General features: G+C 37.8%; 1 protein-coding gene and 2 long non-coding RNA genes across 7 annotated transcripts in view; 2 read left to right on the forward strand and 1 right to left on the reverse strand.

The window, feature by feature from the left end:
- Nucleotides 1-19,804, reverse strand: part of LOC126617443 (L-type lectin-domain containing receptor kinase IX.1-like) — a 62,611-nt gene that overhangs the window by 20,543 nt on the left and 22,264 nt on the right. The gene's annotated exons all lie outside the window — the stretch shown is intronic.
- LOC126617454 (uncharacterized) overlaps nucleotides 387-19,804 on the forward strand; it is a 43,698-nt gene continuing 24,280 nt past the window's right edge. Inside the window, exon 1 of the long non-coding RNA XR_007621368.1 lies at nucleotides 387-405. This is a non-coding gene — a long non-coding RNA (uncharacterized LOC126617454). The remainder of the gene's footprint in view (nucleotides 406-19,804) is intronic.
- Nucleotides 16,004-18,146, forward strand: LOC126617452 (uncharacterized). Of its 5 annotated transcripts, none has more exons than XR_007621364.1 (6): nucleotides 16,004-16,048; nucleotides 16,528-16,696; nucleotides 17,180-17,261; nucleotides 17,393-17,488; nucleotides 17,605-17,652; nucleotides 17,759-18,146. It is a non-coding gene; the product is annotated as an uncharacterized LOC126617452 (long non-coding RNA). The 5 variants fall into 5 exon arrangements; XR_007621363.1 differs by lacking the exon at nucleotides 16,004-16,048 and adding an exon at nucleotides 16,058-16,152 and having other exon boundaries at nucleotides 17,756-18,146; XR_007621362.1 differs by lacking the exon at nucleotides 16,004-16,048 and adding an exon at nucleotides 16,058-16,152.

The following is a 19,804-nucleotide window of genomic DNA, read 5'->3' on the forward strand; positions in this document are numbered from 1 at the left end:
GACGGAAGTGACGAGATTCGTGAAGATATCAAACTCAACTGCCACAAAGGGTTACAGATTCGTCGACTCATTATTTGGCGGGTTTATGACGGGGAGGCCTAGACCGCCGCCTTGGCTTATTGTGGTGTTGAGTAAGGATCCGTTTGGCGCCAAAAAGAAGGCGAGTCCGTCGCCGTAGGGCGTTTTGCCTACAGAGTCGATGACGAATGTGAAGTTTGTGGTGAAATCGGCGAGTTTTCCGGTGGCGTTCTCGCGGAGGAGGAAGGGTTGAGAGTAGGTGGCTCGGCCGACGCTTTGGTTCTGTGAGATGTCGGCAGCGCTTTTAGTCAGGCGGAGGAACATGCCGTCGACGAAAGCATCTCCCTGGATAAATAAATTGGTGAGGCCGTTTGGGAAGGAGGAGAAGTTGAAGGATAATGGAGTTGCACAAGGGAGTAGCTCAAACAAGAGAAGTTTGAGAAGAAGAAGGACAACCACCATTTTTAATAGTATGTTTGTAATGCTTTTACTGATTAAACGGTGATCATCTGAAAATATAGCAGAGATTGTAGAGGAATTAATGAATATTTCAGGAGAAATTTTATTTAAACCCACATAATTTTTCTCTCTTTTCTTTGTTGAATTCTTGCCGATCTATGGTTTTTCTGTAAAAAAATTCTGTGTTTAGAACTGTAAATTCGGATTTGGAAAATGGGGTTTCTGTGCAAATTTCGATATTTGGATTTGGTTGGTTGTTGGTTAAACTTAGGGGGAATACCTTCAATTCTAAGGTGATTAGACTAACTGGGTCTCTCTTTTCTTATTGAGTTCTTGATGATTTATGAGTTTTCTGTCAAATTTAATTTTTGTTTAGAACTGTAAGTTTGGATTTGGAAATGGGTTTTGTGCAAGTTTGAATTTTTAGATTTGGTTGTGTTTGCTCACTGTAAATTTGATTAAGTTGGTTGTGTTCGCTTAAATTCAAGAAAACTATTTATAACGTACTCTGAAGACTGTCAATTTATAAGGATAAATTATTGTGAGCTCAGTGTAGATTTGGTTAAGCGGCATGTTTTGGCTAAAATCGGAGGAAATTGCTCCAGTTCTAATGTGATTGTACATTAATGGGTTCTCTCTTTATTAATTCTTGATAATTTATGAGTTTTCTGTCTATTGTAGAGAGAGATGAGGGAGAGCATGGGGTAGGGGAGAGGATTCTCCGGGAGGGAGGTATGGATTTAGGGAGAAAAAGTAAGGGAGGAGTATGGGGGTAGGCTGTGCCATTTGGGGGTAGGTTTAAGGGGAACGTTTTTGCCATTCTTAATCGAGGTCATCAGGACTATATACCAACTGTGTTTGATATATTCAGTGCAAATGTTGTTGTTGAAGGCACCACTATGAACTTGGGCCTATGTGACACAGCTGGTAACTCTCTCCAACCCAAATTCTAATTTCATGTTATATAAATGTGTTCTCCGCCCATTGTTAAGTGATTTGGAGTTAGGGTTGAGTTGGGGTCTGTTTGGTTACCTGGAAAATTTGGGAAGGAAAATGGGGCCATGGGGTTTCTTGATTTGCTGTTGGATTTGTGGGAATTGCAATTTCTGGTGGAATTTTTGTGTGTATTTTCTTAAGGGAAAAAACTTCAATACTTTTTTTGGTTTCTTAGCCACCAAGTTGGAAATATTTCATTTTCTTTTTATTTGTGTTTGTAGTGATGTAATGCAGGTACACCCATATCTATATCCCAAACAACTGTTTATATGTATCTATTGTTAGAGAAGGCTTATGCCTTTTGGGTTCAATTTTATCTGCTCTCTGCATTGGATTTGATGTCTTCTCAATCTGAATTTTTTTATTCAGCAATGGAGGTTGTATTATCACTTGAGAAATTGGCAAATGAAAGCTGCTCCACTTGCACAGTCTTAAGACATTCTTAGTGGGTCTCTATTCTTCTAGGTACACCCGTATCTATATCCCAAGCGACTGTTTATATGTATCTATTGTTAGAGAAGGCTTCTGCCTTTTGGGTTCAATTTTATCTGCTGTCTGCATTGGATTTGATTTCTTCTCAGTCTGAATTTTTTTATTCAGCAATGGAGGTTGCATTATCACTTGAGAAATTGGCAAATGAAAGCTGCTCCACTTGCATAGTGTAAGACATTCATTGTTATCGTATGATGTCTTCTTAACATAAGATGATTAGGTTTAGTTGATTATATTTTGTAACAGTAACATCGATTGGTTCGTGTTATGAATTAACAATCTTACTATACTATGTTCATCCTCGAATTTACGACTAACAGGTTGCTGAGAAGAACAAAGATGTGCAATTAACAAATTTTGTTGAAACTGAGTTTTTGGTTGAGTAGGTCAGCCTTGATATTTTCCTTTATTTTTCCTCATTTGGAAAGGTTCTACAGGGACACTTGCGGTATGATTTTTGATCTTCTGCTTTTACCTTTGTAAGTGGAAGCCATCAAGAAAATATTTGAATATGTTGCTCAACTAAGGACAGCTCACAAAGGCACGGTAGAAACCCATAATCCAAGTTCGTTGTCATTACTTTATCCGATTCCGTTTTCCATTTCTTAAAACCCAGGCACTGCTCAATAGAATGTTGTTGCTACGTGATGATGTTTAAGCACCTTTTAAGTTATATTATGTTTTCTATTAAAAAAAAAGGTTATCTTCTGTCTTTTAGTATCAAAATCGTTTATATGTACATAATCATTTCTTCATTGCTTCATTGTAGGTGAGAATATTATGCGAGAAAGCAAGGGAAATTCTAATGGGAGAAAGCAATGCTCAGGTGGAAATTTTGGTTTCTTTAGTCTCTTATTATATTTGTATTACATTACATATTTCACTGTTATTGCATTTTGTATGGGAAAAAAACCATTATTATTGTCCTTCATTTTGAACTGGTAACAATGGTGTAGATCATTCAAATTATATGGGTAGACACTTATTATTATTTATTTGCATGCCTGTAAAAAGGTTAGTGACAATTTGTGGCGATATTCATGGGCAATTTCATGACCTTGCAGAGCTTTTTTTGAATTGGAGCGTTTTCTTGCTTGCAATTTTGAATTATTTCAAATTATGAATGACTAAGTTTTTTACTTACATCATTGTTGAGAGTGGGTTTTGCTTAAGCTTTTGAGTTCTTAGTTTATATCAAGATGTTTGATATGGTTTCATTTATTTTGTGGAATTAGATACTTTTATATTTAGATTTCCCTTTGGAGTTCAGTAAATTGATTGCTCCTTTGGCTGTAAATTTGACATTAGTAAATTCTGGACTTTAATTTCAATGATTACCCAGTATTAATTGGCTATTGATTAGCATTTGTTTTCTAGAATTTGGACTCTGAACAGTTGAAAGGTTTTGGGAAAGAAGTGCATTTTAATCAAGCCAATTGGGTCCTCTTGGCAACACAATGCCGAAAATTTTAAGTACGAGTCCGATAGTTTTGGCAAGATGCAAATGGGTTGTGATTGGGAAGGTAACATCATCCTAATATATTTTTTTGAAGCAATTTACTTATTTGCACTTTTCATTTTTATGTGTCAAAGAGTTTTCAAGTGTTAATAAAGGACCTTGAAAAGGTTAATTAGTAGTGCTTTAGTGGTACAAAATGTAAACATCACTTTGAGTGATTAATATAAACTTTGTACGTTTTCATTTTGAATGTTGAAGTTGAAAATTGCTTTGCTTAGGATACTAAATTACTAATGATCAGAAAATAACTTTGACTAAAATTCTTTTTTGTTGCTTTCATATGCTGCTTCTGTGGTGGGTTTTGAAATTTCAATTGTGGACGTGAAATTCACTTCCCAAAGATAGTTGCGATAATGCCTATTTATCTCTCAAAGCTCTTTCAGCCAAGTTGCCATAATCGGTAATTGAATCTTTCCATGACGAGTCAGACATCGGCCTGGTACACAACTCTCACTCTTTCCTACTTTTAATTTTGATTGTTTGTGAATTGTGCTTTTTATTTGCAATTTGTTGCTGAATTTTATTTTGATAATTTGTGAATTTTGTTTTATTTTTTGTTCGACAGCGTTTAGGGTTATTGCCCACAAATTCTCTTTAGGCCAAACAATAAAGTTAGAAGAGCTACGGATTTCCTTTCGACTGGTTCCCCTCTGTCGAGTGCAAATGTGCTCCTAATATACTTGAATTGATTCTATGTCAGTTTCTTTTCTGGGATTGTTTGTGCTCACATTTAAGAATGCGATTGTATTGCTACAGCAATTTCAATTAATTTTTTCTGTGGATATTATTCATGTATGTTGTCGATTATGGTTTGAAAACCCGCAGCAAAGTGTGGACATTCCTGCTAGTAAATTCTATTTTCAGTAATTATATTGCATCATTATTTTCATAACAACTGATTTCAATTGACATAGAATTCTTACTCACAATCAATTCATTGAATATCACAAATTCAAGATAAATACAGATTAATTATTCATTCATTTATTTTTATTCTCTTATCACAATTGATTCCATACTAAGGCTAATTAAGCAACATTAATGGAACGTTCTCCATTACAGATGCTTTCACAGGCCCTAGAAATTCACTAAAGGATTGACTGACTTGCTCTAATTTAGTCAACAGCCTCATTTATTGAGTTTGGGTTTTTCTTTCGCTAAAATGTCATTGGTTAGCTGTCAAGAATAAGCTAACTACGCTTGATCGCATTGGTCAGTTTTCCTCTCGAGCCAATCTCAACTATCTGCTTTGCGACTCTGACTTGAAATCTCATTCCCACCTCTTCTTTGATTGTCCCTTTACTAAAGGTCTATGGCAGCATGTGTTGATGAGGTGTGGGGTTCCTTGGCTTCATCCTCCATGGCCTTCTTTTGTGGACTATGTGGCAACCCATTGGAGGGGGAAATCCCTTCACGTGGTGGTTAAAAAGCTTTCTCTTGCAATCACAATCTATTGCATTTGGTGTGAACGAAATAACCTCATGTTCAACAATTGTAGGAAAACCCCTGCTGCTTTTCTTCCGTCAATCACTAATATGATCCGGTGGCAGCTGTGTACTTTGCATCTTAAGCCCTCAACCATTAACATGACAATCCTGCATAATTGGAATGTTGCTGCTCATTAGGCTTTAGGCTTTCCCGTCATCTTCTCCTGAGTGAGTTATAATTAGTTTTATTTTTATATTATTTTTTGCAACAGGTAGGATAAGTTGCATTAATTTACAGAGGGAGGTTCTCGAAAACGGAACTTCGAGTATAAGTTACATTTTTCGTGTTCAGCTGGGTTTGATAATAGGCAAGGTCATGGGTTGAACCTTGTAATCACTACAATTCGTTTATTAATTGTCGCTTTTGTCTCTACTGATTGCTTGTACAACACTGTTTTTTTTTTTTTTAAATGCAAAATGTTTGTTTATCCCAATGGAGATTGGTCATTGTCGGCCTATATCAATAAACTGCAAAAGAGAAGAATAAAAATCAGATTAGATTCGCAGCAAAGATGCAATTGCAAATGTACGTAGATAAGAGTCTTGGTAGTTCATCAAACTAAAGGCAGGCAATTTGGTATTTTGTTTATTTATTTTTTGTACCGTGATAGGTTTTTAGCAAACAACCTTTTGGCCAAAATCCTGAAGAAAAATGTACAACCACTGCAGAATCAAATGCAATCTTGTATAAGATATGATTTTGGATATAATAGCCAAGTTGCCATTACTTTTTAAGTTTCACTGGATAAATTGCGTTCATTATTGATTTTGAATACAATCCTAGGAAGTTTTGTTGAGAGGAACCTTAGAGAGAGCTCATGTAGGTTAAAATTTAATTGTGACTATTGGAGATTAAAAGTAATGGCTGGATTAATAACTTGGCTATTACACAGAACACCTAATCTTATAGGATTTTGCATTTGTTGAAAGAAGTAAGATAAGGCAAAAGGAAACTAACATGAAATGGGTTTTCCTGCAAAAGAAAACTAACATGAAGAGGAAGACCTAGGAAAACTTTGGAAGAGACCCTAAGAAAAGACTTAGAGTACTTGGATCTAACGGAGGACATGACACAAAACCAAGCGCAATGACGTTCTAGGATTCATATAGCCGACCCCACTTAGTGGGAAAAGGCTTTGTTGTTGTTGTTGTTGGAATATATTCCATGCATACAATTAAATAAGCACAATAGATCAAATTCAATGGAGTAAACCATTAGGGAAAAATGTGACTCACATCTTGAAGTGAAAACCAGCGGCCTCGCAAATCTTGGAGATTTACTCCACCTTCACCGGTAACCCTTGATCAATTTGATATTTGCTCATTTCCGTTAGACTCTTCCTTTCTCTGAATGAAAGACATGATGCGCCAAGAAGGTCGTCGAGCACCTATGACATTTTTGTATCCCACAGAAAGAAGATTCCTCTCCTCTACAGTCAGCTTAAGGTCAAGTTTCTCAACTTGCTTCATACACTCAACAATTTCTGCATCATCGAGTAAACGTAACAATTCAGAGAGCAACTCGACTTGACACACAGCTAGTGACTCATTTTCACTCATTTCAACATTATGCACATTATGCATTAAAGTGTACACATTTGATTCTCCCTATATGCTGAAAAAAATGGACAGTAGGAAAATCGAAAGGGGACGAAGCTAGTAACCCAAAACAGAAAAGGATGACTCATATTTGTCTTCCCTCCTCTTCCGCTATTTATTCTCCTTCTTCTTTCGTATTTTCCCTGTGAAGGCAACTTCAAAACTATACAAATAACAAAGCTTCAAACTTTTAATTACCCAAAAACCTAAAAAAGAAAATTTGTACTAAATTAAAGAAAATGATCAGTAAAAGCTTTTGATTAATGGAAGGCATTTTGATAGACGTACATCATTTTCTTCCCTTGATTTGTCCCTCTTGACCTTTTCGTTTCCGTCTAGATTGCAGAAAGATTAGACCGAGGAAAAAGGTTTAGATTGAGAATTGAGAATAAAAGATTATGATTGAAAGTTGAGAAGTTGTACCATGGAAGACTCTTTAGCAATTTGTTTATCCCTCCGCCTCGCCATCATTCTCCTTCTCATTGATTTCTGCACAACTACAAACAAACAAACTGCTGGTGTGCAGTTAATGACTGTGAGAAACTGGCGTGTGGGCAGTTGATGGAGAAAAAGGTCCTCGGTTTTTTTCCTATCTATTCCTATTTTTTTTTTAATGTTTTGTTTACAAATATAAATGGTGTTGGAGGTGAGTTTTATGAACTGCCAAAACAAAACGTGGATGAAGGAGAAGGACGATCATGGTGAAGCACGATCTCATTATGGTCGCAGGGCGTTGGGTGTTGGAGTGTTATGTGTTAACTGCCAAAAGCACAATGGTGAATGAATATCTCCTCAGTCCAGCACGCCTTTCCTTCTTTTTTTTCCTCCCTTTTTTTCTTTTAATAAAACGAATTTTAAATTTGACATTTTTTTACAAAATTGTCCTTGCATCTTTTAATGTATCAAATTTGGTCAGTTCGAATTTTTTTTGTTTTAGGGGCTTTTCGGTCCAATTATTTTTTCTGAAGCCTTAAGACACCAAAGTGTTTTTTTGGCTTTTTAATATTAAGGATATATGGCATACCCCTACCCGAAATGTCCACCTAGACTCCGAATTGAGCTGTGTTGGCCGACACCGGAGGGTGACGAAGCCATAAAATGTAGTGATGTGGAAAATGTGAGTGAATTTAAACCTAAAAGTGCCTAAAAGTACGAGTGGACTTGTGAGCGGGAATGAACCCAATTCATACGTGATGTTAGAGCATAAGTGAAGTACAATAAATGTAGGATAAGATTTATACCGTCGAAGGTAATCACTTATACTAATGTTTGCCAAGAATTCTCGTCGACACGAACATTGCCACTAAAACCTGGAGGGGCGAAAAAAAAATAAAGATGAGTGGGCCTAAAAATAAAGCTTTGTAAAAACCTTTTCAAAATATAATAATCCATCGCCGTAAAACAAGTATAGTTTTCAAATATACATACTACGTATAGTATGAAAATACTTATCGTAGCCTACAATTTCTCAAAAATTCAATACATCACAATATTTTCCATAAATAAACATCTAACGTCCGAAGTTCGAGATGAAAGGTCTTGGTGGATTGAAATATTTCTTGGGTATAGAAGTAGCTCAATCTAAACAAGGTATATTTCAATCTCAAAGAAAATATGTTCTAGACTTGTTAGCTAAAACTGGAATACTTGATTGCAAACTGACTGAGACTCCCTTAGTCCTAAATCACCATCTTGCCATGCATGACACGCCTCGATCCTGATGTTCCCCGAACACTAGGATAGGCATGTGCTGGCCGACACCCGAGGGTGACGAAAGCCATTAATTGATACAAAAACTAAGAATAAGAAATAAATAAGGGTCATGAGTTCAAAAATACAAAGAATTAACAATTTAGGAACGTGTTCAGAGCATACAACTAACTAGAGCACTAAAAGAATTAAGATAAAATTGAATGAATAAATGAGTGGGTCCTACCCCAAGAGGATTGTAAGATGCAGCTGCAGAAGTGTCTTGACGCCGGGATTAGGTGCCTTGATCCTAAGTCCTAAATGGGGGCGCAAAACAAAGGTGAGTGGACCAAGTTTATATACATACATAATACAAAAATAGTTATAAACATACTAACCCCCAAAGTTTTAATAATGAAAACTACTAGCATAATAAGTGATAGGTTTACTGAAAACACTAGCATGCCAAAAACATCTAAAAGACATATCGCGAAAAAATATCACGGAAATCGAAATATTAAACGTCTCGTAAGCGCGGTGTGCTACTAGTAAGATCACTGAATAAATATAACTCCCGGCCCTATGCTAGCACCGTGGTCTCTGCGCCCATAGCCATAGATTACCAACTCCCGACCCAATGCCTGCTCCATGTCCCTCAGCCCGTAGCTAGGGATTATTTCTCCCGGCCTAAATTCCAACACCAGATCCTTGCCCCAGGAGGCATAATGTCCACTAGGTACGCACAAATAGTTACGCCACTAAAAAATAACCACTTCGTAGTACAAAGTCATCCATCATCTATACTATAAAAAGGGGTTTCGAAAACATGTTCTAGCATCCTATCATCATCCATCAGATAGTCTACCAGTTCATGGTTTTTATAGAAAATACGATATAGCAAAATATAGCTCAATATAGGCCACAATTTATTCCTCACAAAAAGTACGAGACGATAATCAACTAATCCAATAAACATGCTAGTCATAAAATCAATTCAAAACTCGTAAGGCATGTTATTCATTTATGCAAATAAACTATCAAAATATGTAATTTTAGAAGGGGTCCACTCACAGATAATCCGTAGCAGCAGAGTTGTGCGGATAAGAATTAAAGAAATCCCCACTAGCAACTTCACCTAAGCACAAGAATTAGAAATTAACAACTACCCAACTAAAGAATTTCAAGAATAGAAATGGGTCTTGGGTTTGGATTCGGATTAGGGTTTAGGGTTAGAACTTATTGGGTTTTGGGTTCTAGGGTTTTGGGTGAAAATGGGAGGTTTGGGCATTGGGTTTTGGGTTCTAGGGTTTTGGGTGAAAATGGGAGGTTTGGGCTTAAGCCCAAACCCATATACATACACCCATAGCACAACACACACACCCACATGCACGACATGCACACACACACACACACACACATACACACACGGCGCACGCCCACACCAACACACACACACACGACCTGCAGGCCTAATAACCCAAAAAGGGCTGGGTTTAGAACACAGGCCCAAGGCCCTTAGGTGTTGGGTTTTAAAAAGAACATAACCAAAATTAAAACTGAACGGGCCAAGGTACTGGGCTGGCTTCAAAACGGGTTAGGCCCGTGGGGAAATTTGGGTGGCCTAAAGGCCTGGGTGTTTCACAGAGGGGAAAGCCGGAGCTGCTACAGCTCCGGTCGGCTGTTTCCTAACAAACAAGGGTTCAAGTTAAGCATTAAAATGAAGAGGAGAGATAGAGGAGTAATTATATACCCTTGCTTCGTTGTGAAATGGACGTGTGTGATCGGAAAAAGCCCACGAAGGCCACTGTTAACTGGAAAGTTTGGGGGTTCTTTCTTCCGTGGTGGCTCCGCCTTAACATTGAGAAAAAAAAAACGTAAATCACCACACACAACCACCAACAACAAGAAGTTCTTTGAGGAAAATAGATCGAGGTCTCACCTAATCGGAAAAATAAAAGGAAAACTAATGAAAGTGGCTTAAAAACTTTGAGTTTTAATGATAAGGACAAAATAAAGGGTAAAGTGAATAGTATCATGTTTGACTTTTTAGTGTAAAAATGTGGTTTTTCGTTAAAGTGAACAGTACCGTGGGCTTTTCGTTAAAACTCCCAAAAATAAAAGGAAGTCACCGGAGATTTGTTTCACCGTTTGGGTCGACTTTAATGCAACGAGGAGAGGAAAATCAAGGCAATGATGGTGATTGGGCTACTGGTCTCGTGCACAACCTGCAACGCAGGTTGTTTGGGCTTCTCACGGTGCAGCAGAAAAAGAGAGATGAGAGGGTGTTGAGTGAGAGAGAGAGAGAGAGAGAGAGAGAGAGAAAGAGAGATATCTGAGAGGGGGGCTCGGGTAAAGAAAAAGGTAAGGGAGTTAGGGAGAGAGGGAAGGATTTAAGAAAATGGAAATGGAATAGCTCGGGAAGAGAGATATGAGAAGGGACTGCCACTTGGCAGTTTAGGAGGGATAAAGTATCTAGATCAACGGTTAGGATTTAACTAAGATAAGGGACTAAATTGGTATATTAAGACATATTCAGGGAGGAATATGGAAATATGATTATACTGTGGGGGTGGGTGTAACAATGCACATTGATCAAGTCCCTACTAACAGAGAATGTTATCAAGGGTTAGTTAGGAGGTTAATTTATTTATCTCACACCAGGCTTGATATTGCGTATGCAGTAAGTGTTGTTAGTCAGTTTATGCATTCTTCGAGTGATACTCATATGGGTGCAGTTGAATGCATTCTCCGGTACCTAAAGTTCTTCCCGGGTAGAGGCATCATGTTATCTAAGAATAGTCATTGTGGATTGAAGGTTATACCGATGCAGATTGAGCAGAGAATATTACTAATTGACGGTCCACATCTGGATACTTTACATTTGTGAGGGGAAATTTAGAGACTTGGCGGAGTAAGAAACAAAAAATGGTTGCTTTATCAAATGCATAGGAAGAATACAGGGGTATGACAAAAAGAGTATGTGAATTATTATGGCTTCGGATGTTACTCGGAGAACTCGGGTGTCCTTCAATGTTGGCTTTGAATTTGTTTTGTGATAATAAAGCAGCGGTTGATATCTCACATAACCCAATCCACCATGATCGTACGAAACATGTGGAAGTTGACAAACACTTCATTAAGAAGAAGTTGGATGAGAATATTATTCAATTCCCGTTTGTAAAGTCAGAGGATCAATTAGCAGACATCTTAACTAAAGTTGTTGTGAGTCAAGCATTCTACAACTCTCTCGTTAAGTTGGGCATGAACGACATTTATGTATGAACTTGAGGGGGAGTGTTGGAGAGTTGACCTTTGTAATTAGTTTAGTTACCCATTTGGGTCCTTATAATTAGGGTATGATTATGATAGATATTAGTTTATGTTTCTTTCCATGTAAATCAATCTTGTACAATATATATTTACCTCCTTGGTGAGAAGAATAATATCATATAATTAAACCCCAAGATAAGTCCTTATTAGCATGGTATCAGAGCCAGGGAACGGACGGTAATGTTTTGCCACGTGATGGGTGGGTCTCCTTGGCCCCGCACGATGATGGTGGGTCCTTGGCCCCGAATGTAGGGTGAGTCCCCTTGGCTTCATGTGGTTGTCGATATGTGGATTTCTCATATGTGACCCACTAATTGGCTCCCATGTGAGGAGTGTGTTGAAATGTCTCACATCGGCCGTATCAATGAGAAAATAAGAGTTTAAATACCCTATCCCATTCCAACTAATATCAAGGCATTTTTGTGATAAAACTCCACACCTGATGGATTGTGTATGTGGTAATTATGGGGACAATATTGATGTTGTTAAAGTGGGCCTTCTATCCATCTCTCTGATAATTCTACATGGTGATCATATTAGACTTGAGAGAGTTAATGTAGATACCTATATGATCGCAACAGCCACAAACGGGTATTGAGCCATCGAGATGTCTCTTGGGAGGTATTCGACAGGATGGCCAAGCTTGTCACCACTTCTTGTTGTACTGTTGAGTAAGATCTTTTTGGCAACAAAGAACACCATCCCATCGACACTCCTTGAATCGATTATGCAAGTGAAATTTGTGGTAAAGTCTTCGAGTTTTCCGGGGCATTTTCCTTTAGGATGAAGGGTTTGCAGTGGGTTGCTCGACCGACATTCTAAGTTTCTCTGAGGCTTATGGTGCGTCTGACTAGTTGGGTACCAATATATGCTTCTCCCTCAAGGGATATGTTAGCCGTGCCATTGGAAAAGCTTGGGAAGTTGAAGGTTAAAGTAGTTGCAAAAGGGTAGAAAAGAAAGAAGGTAAAGAGGTACAAAAGCCCATTCCCAGAGTCATTGACAACCATATCGAAAATTTTGTGGAATCATTTTTTCGTTACATTTACGAGTTTGCCATTGGCTTGAAAACCGGTTTTTTTTAGCATTTCAGCTACATCTGGGCTTTGGCTTTGGCTTTTACTTTTGCTTCAATAGGCCTGTTAGAGGAGGGGGATGGAAGGATTGACAGATTGGGGACAGACGAGAGCTGCGAATGGACAACAGCCATGCTTGCAGAGAGGGAAACTAGGCGATGAAATTGCACTGTGCGAATGGACAACGTTTTGGACTCTCTACCGCTGCTCTTGATCCACACGTGTTGATAATTGTGGAAAGGGAAAAAGGGATGGAAAAGGCGGTCTTTTCCATTTCCTTCTCAAACCCTTATTTCCTCCTGAAACCCGAAGACGGAGATATATCAGGATTTTGAATAGAGAGAGATAAGGGTGTTCGTTGCATAAAGAGATATGGCAAGATTTCGATGGCTACGAGATTCTGGGATTTGTAGTAGGGATGACAATTTTAACCGTTAGACCCGATAACCATCCGAACGGATTGGATTTGGGTATGAAATTTAGGTATGGGAAAAACCGTGAATATTATTTGGTTATGATTTTATATATGGTTATAGGGGTCCTCAATCCATATCCGTCTTCGAATCTGAACCAAATAATATAATATAATTATGTAATATTAAAATATTAAATAGTATGTGTGTGTGTGTCTATATATATATATGTGTATATATATATATATATATATATGTGTGTATATATATTCATTATTCATCGAATTCATTACCTTGAAAATACAAAAATTGCATTGTGTGAGTTGCATTTTGTGGGAAAGTTCAAAAGTTTTTATATGAATCAAAATATATGATAATTCAAGGGTACTTATAGGAGATATCAAAGATTAGCCAACATTATCAATGTTTAACTTTAATTTTTATACTCCACAAGATCTATTGACTAAATCATTTTATCATCAATTATATAGTGACGAAATTAATATTTCTTAAATTATCATGCATAAATTGAACGCACCAAATAAAAACAAACACACTAAATGAACTTAAATATCTTGAGCTTGTTTCAATTCCCATTGGTGCTCTATCAAGTCAATTTGCCGAGCATTGTGCATATATGGCCTTTGAAGTGCAGTATATCGTTGAATGACCATTTCATTGTAACGTTCGTCCCTTTCTAATGGCTCATGTTGCACGGGTTCTTCGGTGGTGTCATGAGCACAATATATTTGTGTTCTGGAATTGTTCATCGTGTCTAGCTCACATTCATCAACGGCATCATAATCGTACTCATCTTCCACAATCATGTTATGAAGAATGATGCATGTCATCATGATGGATCGAAGAGACTCTACATCAAACATTATGGCAGCACCCCTAACAATCGCGCATCGAGCTTGGAGGATACCAAAACAACGTTCCACATCCTTCCTGCACCTCTCTTGATAGCTTGCAAAGTGTTTTTCCTTTGCACTTTGCGGATGTAGCACTGTTTTGACAAACGATGACCACCTTGGGTAAATGCCGTTTACTAGGTAGTATGGGTTGTCGTACATATGTCCGTTGACTCAGCACGTGACTTTTGGTGCCTTCCCTTGCAGGACATCGTTGAACACTGGGGATTGGGCAAGGACATTGAGGTCATTTTGAGCACCCGGAACCCCGAAAAAGACGTGCCAAATCCATGTATCAAAAGATGTCACCGCCTCCAAAATGATACTTTTTGCTCATTTTCTGTCCCTATAAGCGCCTTGCCATGCACTTGGACAATTTTTCCAGGTCCAATGCATACAGTCGATGCTTCTAATCATCCCAGGAAAACCTCGTATCTCGCCATTTTTAAAAAAACTTTGCAAGTCCATGTCAGTAGGTTTCTGGAGGTATTATGCGGTGTAGGTAGAGTGTAGGTAGATTCGATTGCTCCGTAAAACCTCATCAGGGATTCAAGAATGGTAGATTTCCCCATCCTCGCTATCTCGTCCACTTGGTCTGCAGATACTCTATATGCAAGCATCCGCAAGGCAGCAGTAATTTTTTGTTCAGGAAGGTGACCCATAGCACCAAAAGCATCATTCTTTTGCACAAAGTAAGAATCATGGTTACAAACAACAGTCATGATTTTGTTGAACAAATTTCATTTCATTCTATAACGACGTCTAAAGTACGTATCAGGGAATGCACTGTTACGGACAAAATAATCGTCTAAGAGTTCTGTACCTCGTCGTTGCCTGCTTCTATCAAGGTTTGTAAAACGACTAGGCCTACAAATCTGACCCATGGCTTGGATGACCGGACGGGAATGTGAGGTTTTGGCCCATTCTTGCTTCGTCATCTCTCTTTCTACGCTCCTTATCATCTTCCATCTCATTTTGGGCCATTTGGAGATTGAACATTATTTCTGATTGGTTAAAAAATTCATCCTCTTGTTGATCGACATTGTAAGAAGAAGAAAACATTGTAAGAATGAAGCAAAAACTATGAATAATGATACATATTTTGATTTTGGTGAAGAAGGAAGCAGAAACTATGAATAATGATAGAGATCTTGAGAAAATTGGTGTGAGATTTGTGAGGATGGATGGTGGATTATATGGAGGATTCAGAAAGGATTAGGTTGTAGATAATGCCACGTGGCATGCCGTCATCCGTTAAAAATCTGACCGAAATCTATCTTCAAAGATTGTAAACAGATTGTGACACGTGGCACAACGTGATTGGTTAATAATCTTATCGGAAATCCATCACCAATAATTGTATTTTCGGATAATGACAAGTGGTGCAACGAAAACGATTAAAAATCTTATTAGAAATCCATCACCAATAATTGTCTTTTTGAAAAATGACACATGACGAAACGAGAACGATTAAAAATCTTATCCGAAATTACAAATAAAATTATTTTGTATTATTTTATAAATAAAAAATAGTAATATTTTATTGCCAATTGCCAGTGCTATTCAATGTAGGGGTGGAGATGCAAAAGACGGTTACTGTTCATTAAGGACAGTTACTGTTCACTGGGTGGATAGCATAGTGGATAGCCCTAGAGGGCCTCCACCACCCTGGAACTGCTCTTAGAGAGAGATGGGGGTGTTCATTGCAGAGAGAGATATGGCAGGATTTCGATGGCTACGAGATTTAGGGATTTGCAGTAGGGATGACAATTTTAACCGTTATACTTGATAACTTAGGATAACTGTCCGAATGTATTGGATTGGGTATGAAAATTTGGGTATATTTTGGGTATGGGGAAAAACCGTGAATATTATTCGGTTATGATTTTGTATATGGTTATAGAGGTCCTTACTCCGTATCCGTCTCCGAATCCGAACCGAATAATATAATATAATTATGTAATATTAAAATATTAAATAGTGTATATATATTGATAATGTTGGCTATTTAAGGTAGGCAATCCTCTCTGTTTTATCTCCAGCGTTGCAGCCATTTAAGGTAAGCAATTTCATTTTTAATAAAACGAATTAGGGATCACGACTTTTGAATTAGGTATCGAATTATGATTTTCTTTAAGTCTATAATGGACGTACGTTCCATTGGTAAGTTCCGTTCTTACAAGTTACAACTCAATTTCCATGTATTTTTGTTTTTTCGATTTAATTGGATTTGCAAAATTTGGAATTTCTGTGTTGATTTAATTGGGTTTGCAAAACGTGTTTATGTCAATCTGGGTTTGAAATTTGAGTTCTTGGCAATCAGAATTTTAGCAAATTTTGATAGTCTGTTCAATTGAATCTTAAGCTAGATTTATTAATAATTAGATGAAATCCCAACATAATTTTAATTTGGAAAATTAGAATTGTTGTGGATTCGGTTACAAATTTGTAATTTTTGGCTCCTTTTTTCATATGATTTCCACTGTGTTTCCAGCTTTGTTTTGATTTTCTTGGATTGCCCTTTCAATTGTTTGGTAGGCAAGACTGATGCCGAAGTTGCCGAATGACGTGGAGCTGATGAGTTTTAGCAAGATTTTGGAGAACAACGTGACAGTGGGTCAGTGTAAATTACCTTTGGTTGATATTGGTTGGGGAATTGTCATGATGCGTGTTGTTGTACAGCCAGCTATGGGAAAATCTAAAACAGGTAATGTTTCCGTTAGGACCTTAATCTTGGGTTTTATATAAATATCTGCTGGGGTTGGGTGGCCGAAGACATAACTTATTAAATTTGGTGTTTAGCGTGCTTAAACTGGTAGGGATGATCAGAATTGATGTTGTTAGTTATTAAAACGTGGTATTTATCCTGTAAACTACACCAAGGGGACGGGGATGGTTAGAACTTTGAACCCGGGATGCAGTGGGGCTAAGAGAAATACCCTCCCCACCGGGGCAATCAATCACCTGCAGGATTGTTCAAATATCTCTGCTAAAAATATGAGTTTTACTTCCTGTACTTTATTTTTACTGTGATGTGGAAATAGGCTTTACAATGGCTTATTTGTGATAGTTGATGAAGAGATTTGTGTTTAAGACGAGAGTAGTGCGGTCTCTTTCTTGTAGTGAAATATGTAAATAATCAACGGAAAAACAAGGTAAATAACAAAAACTTCATCTTTCCTTCTTTCAGTTGTTATAGGTTGCGTCATTCTCATCACTCTCTATTCGGGGAACTTCCAGATTCTAAAACTGGTGCCTAATCACGATTTCTGGTACTTTAAGAAAAACTCAGTATCTTTTTTTTTTTTCAATTTTGTTTTTAATTTGGTTGTTTGATCATTTTTTTCAATGCGGGTCTTGAATCTTGATCAATTTTGTTTGATTAATTTCGGTATGGACTAAGCTTTAATTAAAAAGATGAAAGATCAACAATTGAACTTACATGAGCCGACCAACCTCTTGGAATGCAAAAGATACAGTTCAGTTCATTCATCACCAGGTACAAATTTTGCTACTCTTTTATTGTGCATGTTGACATTTTTTTTGTGTGAAAACTTACAATTGAAAACACAGTTGCTACTACTAATGTTAGATTCGACCTTGCGGTCTTTACAGAAATCAGAAATGGGAATTGATTTGAAGTGCACCATCTGCATTACTTTGGTATATTGGATAATGAATGCGGTTTTACATTGAAATATATGTTTATCCTAGGGTTATTGTGCACTTTGAAATGTTGTTGATGGTGTCACAAATTTTGTTGTAGAAGATGGGGTGATTGTGAGGCTATGGGGCGTTCCTGAGGACTCAGTTTGACCTCTTTCAGAAGTAATAGTGTCACTGTCACTGACCAATGTTGAGAATAATGTTGGAGGAGCAATATAGGTCGCCGCCGGCATCCTTGATGGGAGAATGGGCAATGGAACTTCGAAGTTAAGCACTTGAATCGCTTGTTGAATCGAAGGTCTAAATGTATATTGCGCATGGCAGTTGTGTGTTGAATTGGAGGTCTGTAAACGTTGCACGATGTCTTGTATTTATAGGGTTGAAGTATTTGACTTGCACGGTTAGATAATGTTCAGAGTTTAATTGCAACTCTAATTCTTGAAGTTGCTCCGCATCAGAAACAATCAATTGCAAAACCCCTTCCTCTGACATTTCATTATTGCACGGCACCATTTCAAATAATCTCCCATGTGGAGACCATTAACAAGGCTCCATTTTCCATGCCGTCTTATCCATGCACCATTTGCAAGTCAATTGCAAATCCTTATCCGCCATTAACACAAATTGTTTGACGCGTGAGTCGTACGAAACATCCCAAACCCGCTTGAAGTGTAATTCTGTCTCCTTGATCGAATAAACAACCAGCTTAACAACTCCACGAAGGTCTAGGACTCTACTAATTCAATAGTCTTGATCGTTCGGACTGATGGTGTAATTTTAGGTCCAAACATTGCTCCCCAGTTTCCTTGAGCTTCGGCCCGAAAGCCGAATGGTTAAGGAAATTAATTGTTTGTAGCTAGCAAAATCCCATATCGCCAAAACTTTATTCTTTGGCAACAACGTCTCTGTATGTATGTAAACATACATATATATATAGTTAGCAGGCCGAATGACCCCATAGTCGAGCATCAGTACTCCAGGCCAAATGACCATATAAATTTATATTATATATATCTATACATGGCAAGCCGAACGATCCCTTGGTCGAGCACCAGCACTTGGCAACAATACCTCACTGAGCTCGGCATGTGCGTATATATATAAATTGGTAACTAATAAAAGGCCAAACCATATCAAGAGGGGCTTGTCTTGAATATCAACAAATGATTCGATCACGCTTGGGAATGTTCGTAGGCCTTAAAATCACTTCTGTTCTGCCAATGTCGTAAAGTGGGGTCGAAGCCAAAAAGAATTGGGGTCGAGCAAATGATATGTTTTATATTAGCTCGGCATGACAACCAAGCTTCGGTCGAGCTATATATATATATAAACTGTTCAAACCACCAAAAAATGACCCAATTTTTTCAAATTTTCAAAAGGTTGAAAACTCCACCGACTGCCATGCTGCAGTTTAAAAAATTCAAACCTCCACCGAATGCCATGCTGCGTGGGATGTTCCTCGGCCCCCTTTATTTTTTTAAGCATCGGCCTATCACCATTCACTGCCGAGGTCAAGAAAAAATTTGGCGAGTCGAGAAAAATGTGGGCCAAGGATAAAAATTTGGGCCAAGGTAAAACAGACCATTCCTAACAGCTTGGCCTCGGTATAGACAGTTGAAATTTTTTCTTGCACGAGGCATTGCCCCCTATTTTCTTATGCATCGGCTTAATTAGCCAGATGATTAAGAAAATAATTTATTCCTTTTCTTAATAAAAGAAAACAAAAGTGGCCGAGCTATCAAGAGGAGGAGGCCAACGATGTTTTATTCCAAGCCGAGATCTTTTTACATCAATATTTTCACTTTGATATTTTCCAAAACCAAATAAAAGATCATCCCCAAATATTTCTGACTTGGTGAAATATTTTTCATTTTCGGCTGCCGAATGTGTTGAACAATTATTATGCCCCCCAGGCATAATTTCGGCTTTTAATTCAAATAACTTGGCCGAATGAGATCTCTCTACATCGGCTGTATCACCAATAACCATATCGATTGATGTGATTTTATGGTCAGAAGTCGTGTATTGGCCTTATTCGTCATTGGAGCACTCATCTGACGAATCATTTTCTGAGTCAATTTATTGCTTAGAAATTTGAACCTTTTCTTCTAGGCCTACCACACTTTCAGTCTCGACCGAAAAAATAGGT

This window comes from Malus sylvestris, chromosome 3, assembly GCF_916048215.2.
Source record: "Malus sylvestris chromosome 3, drMalSylv7.2, whole genome shotgun sequence".
In the NCBI taxonomy this organism is placed as follows: domain Eukaryota; kingdom Viridiplantae; phylum Streptophyta; class Magnoliopsida; order Rosales; family Rosaceae; genus Malus; species Malus sylvestris.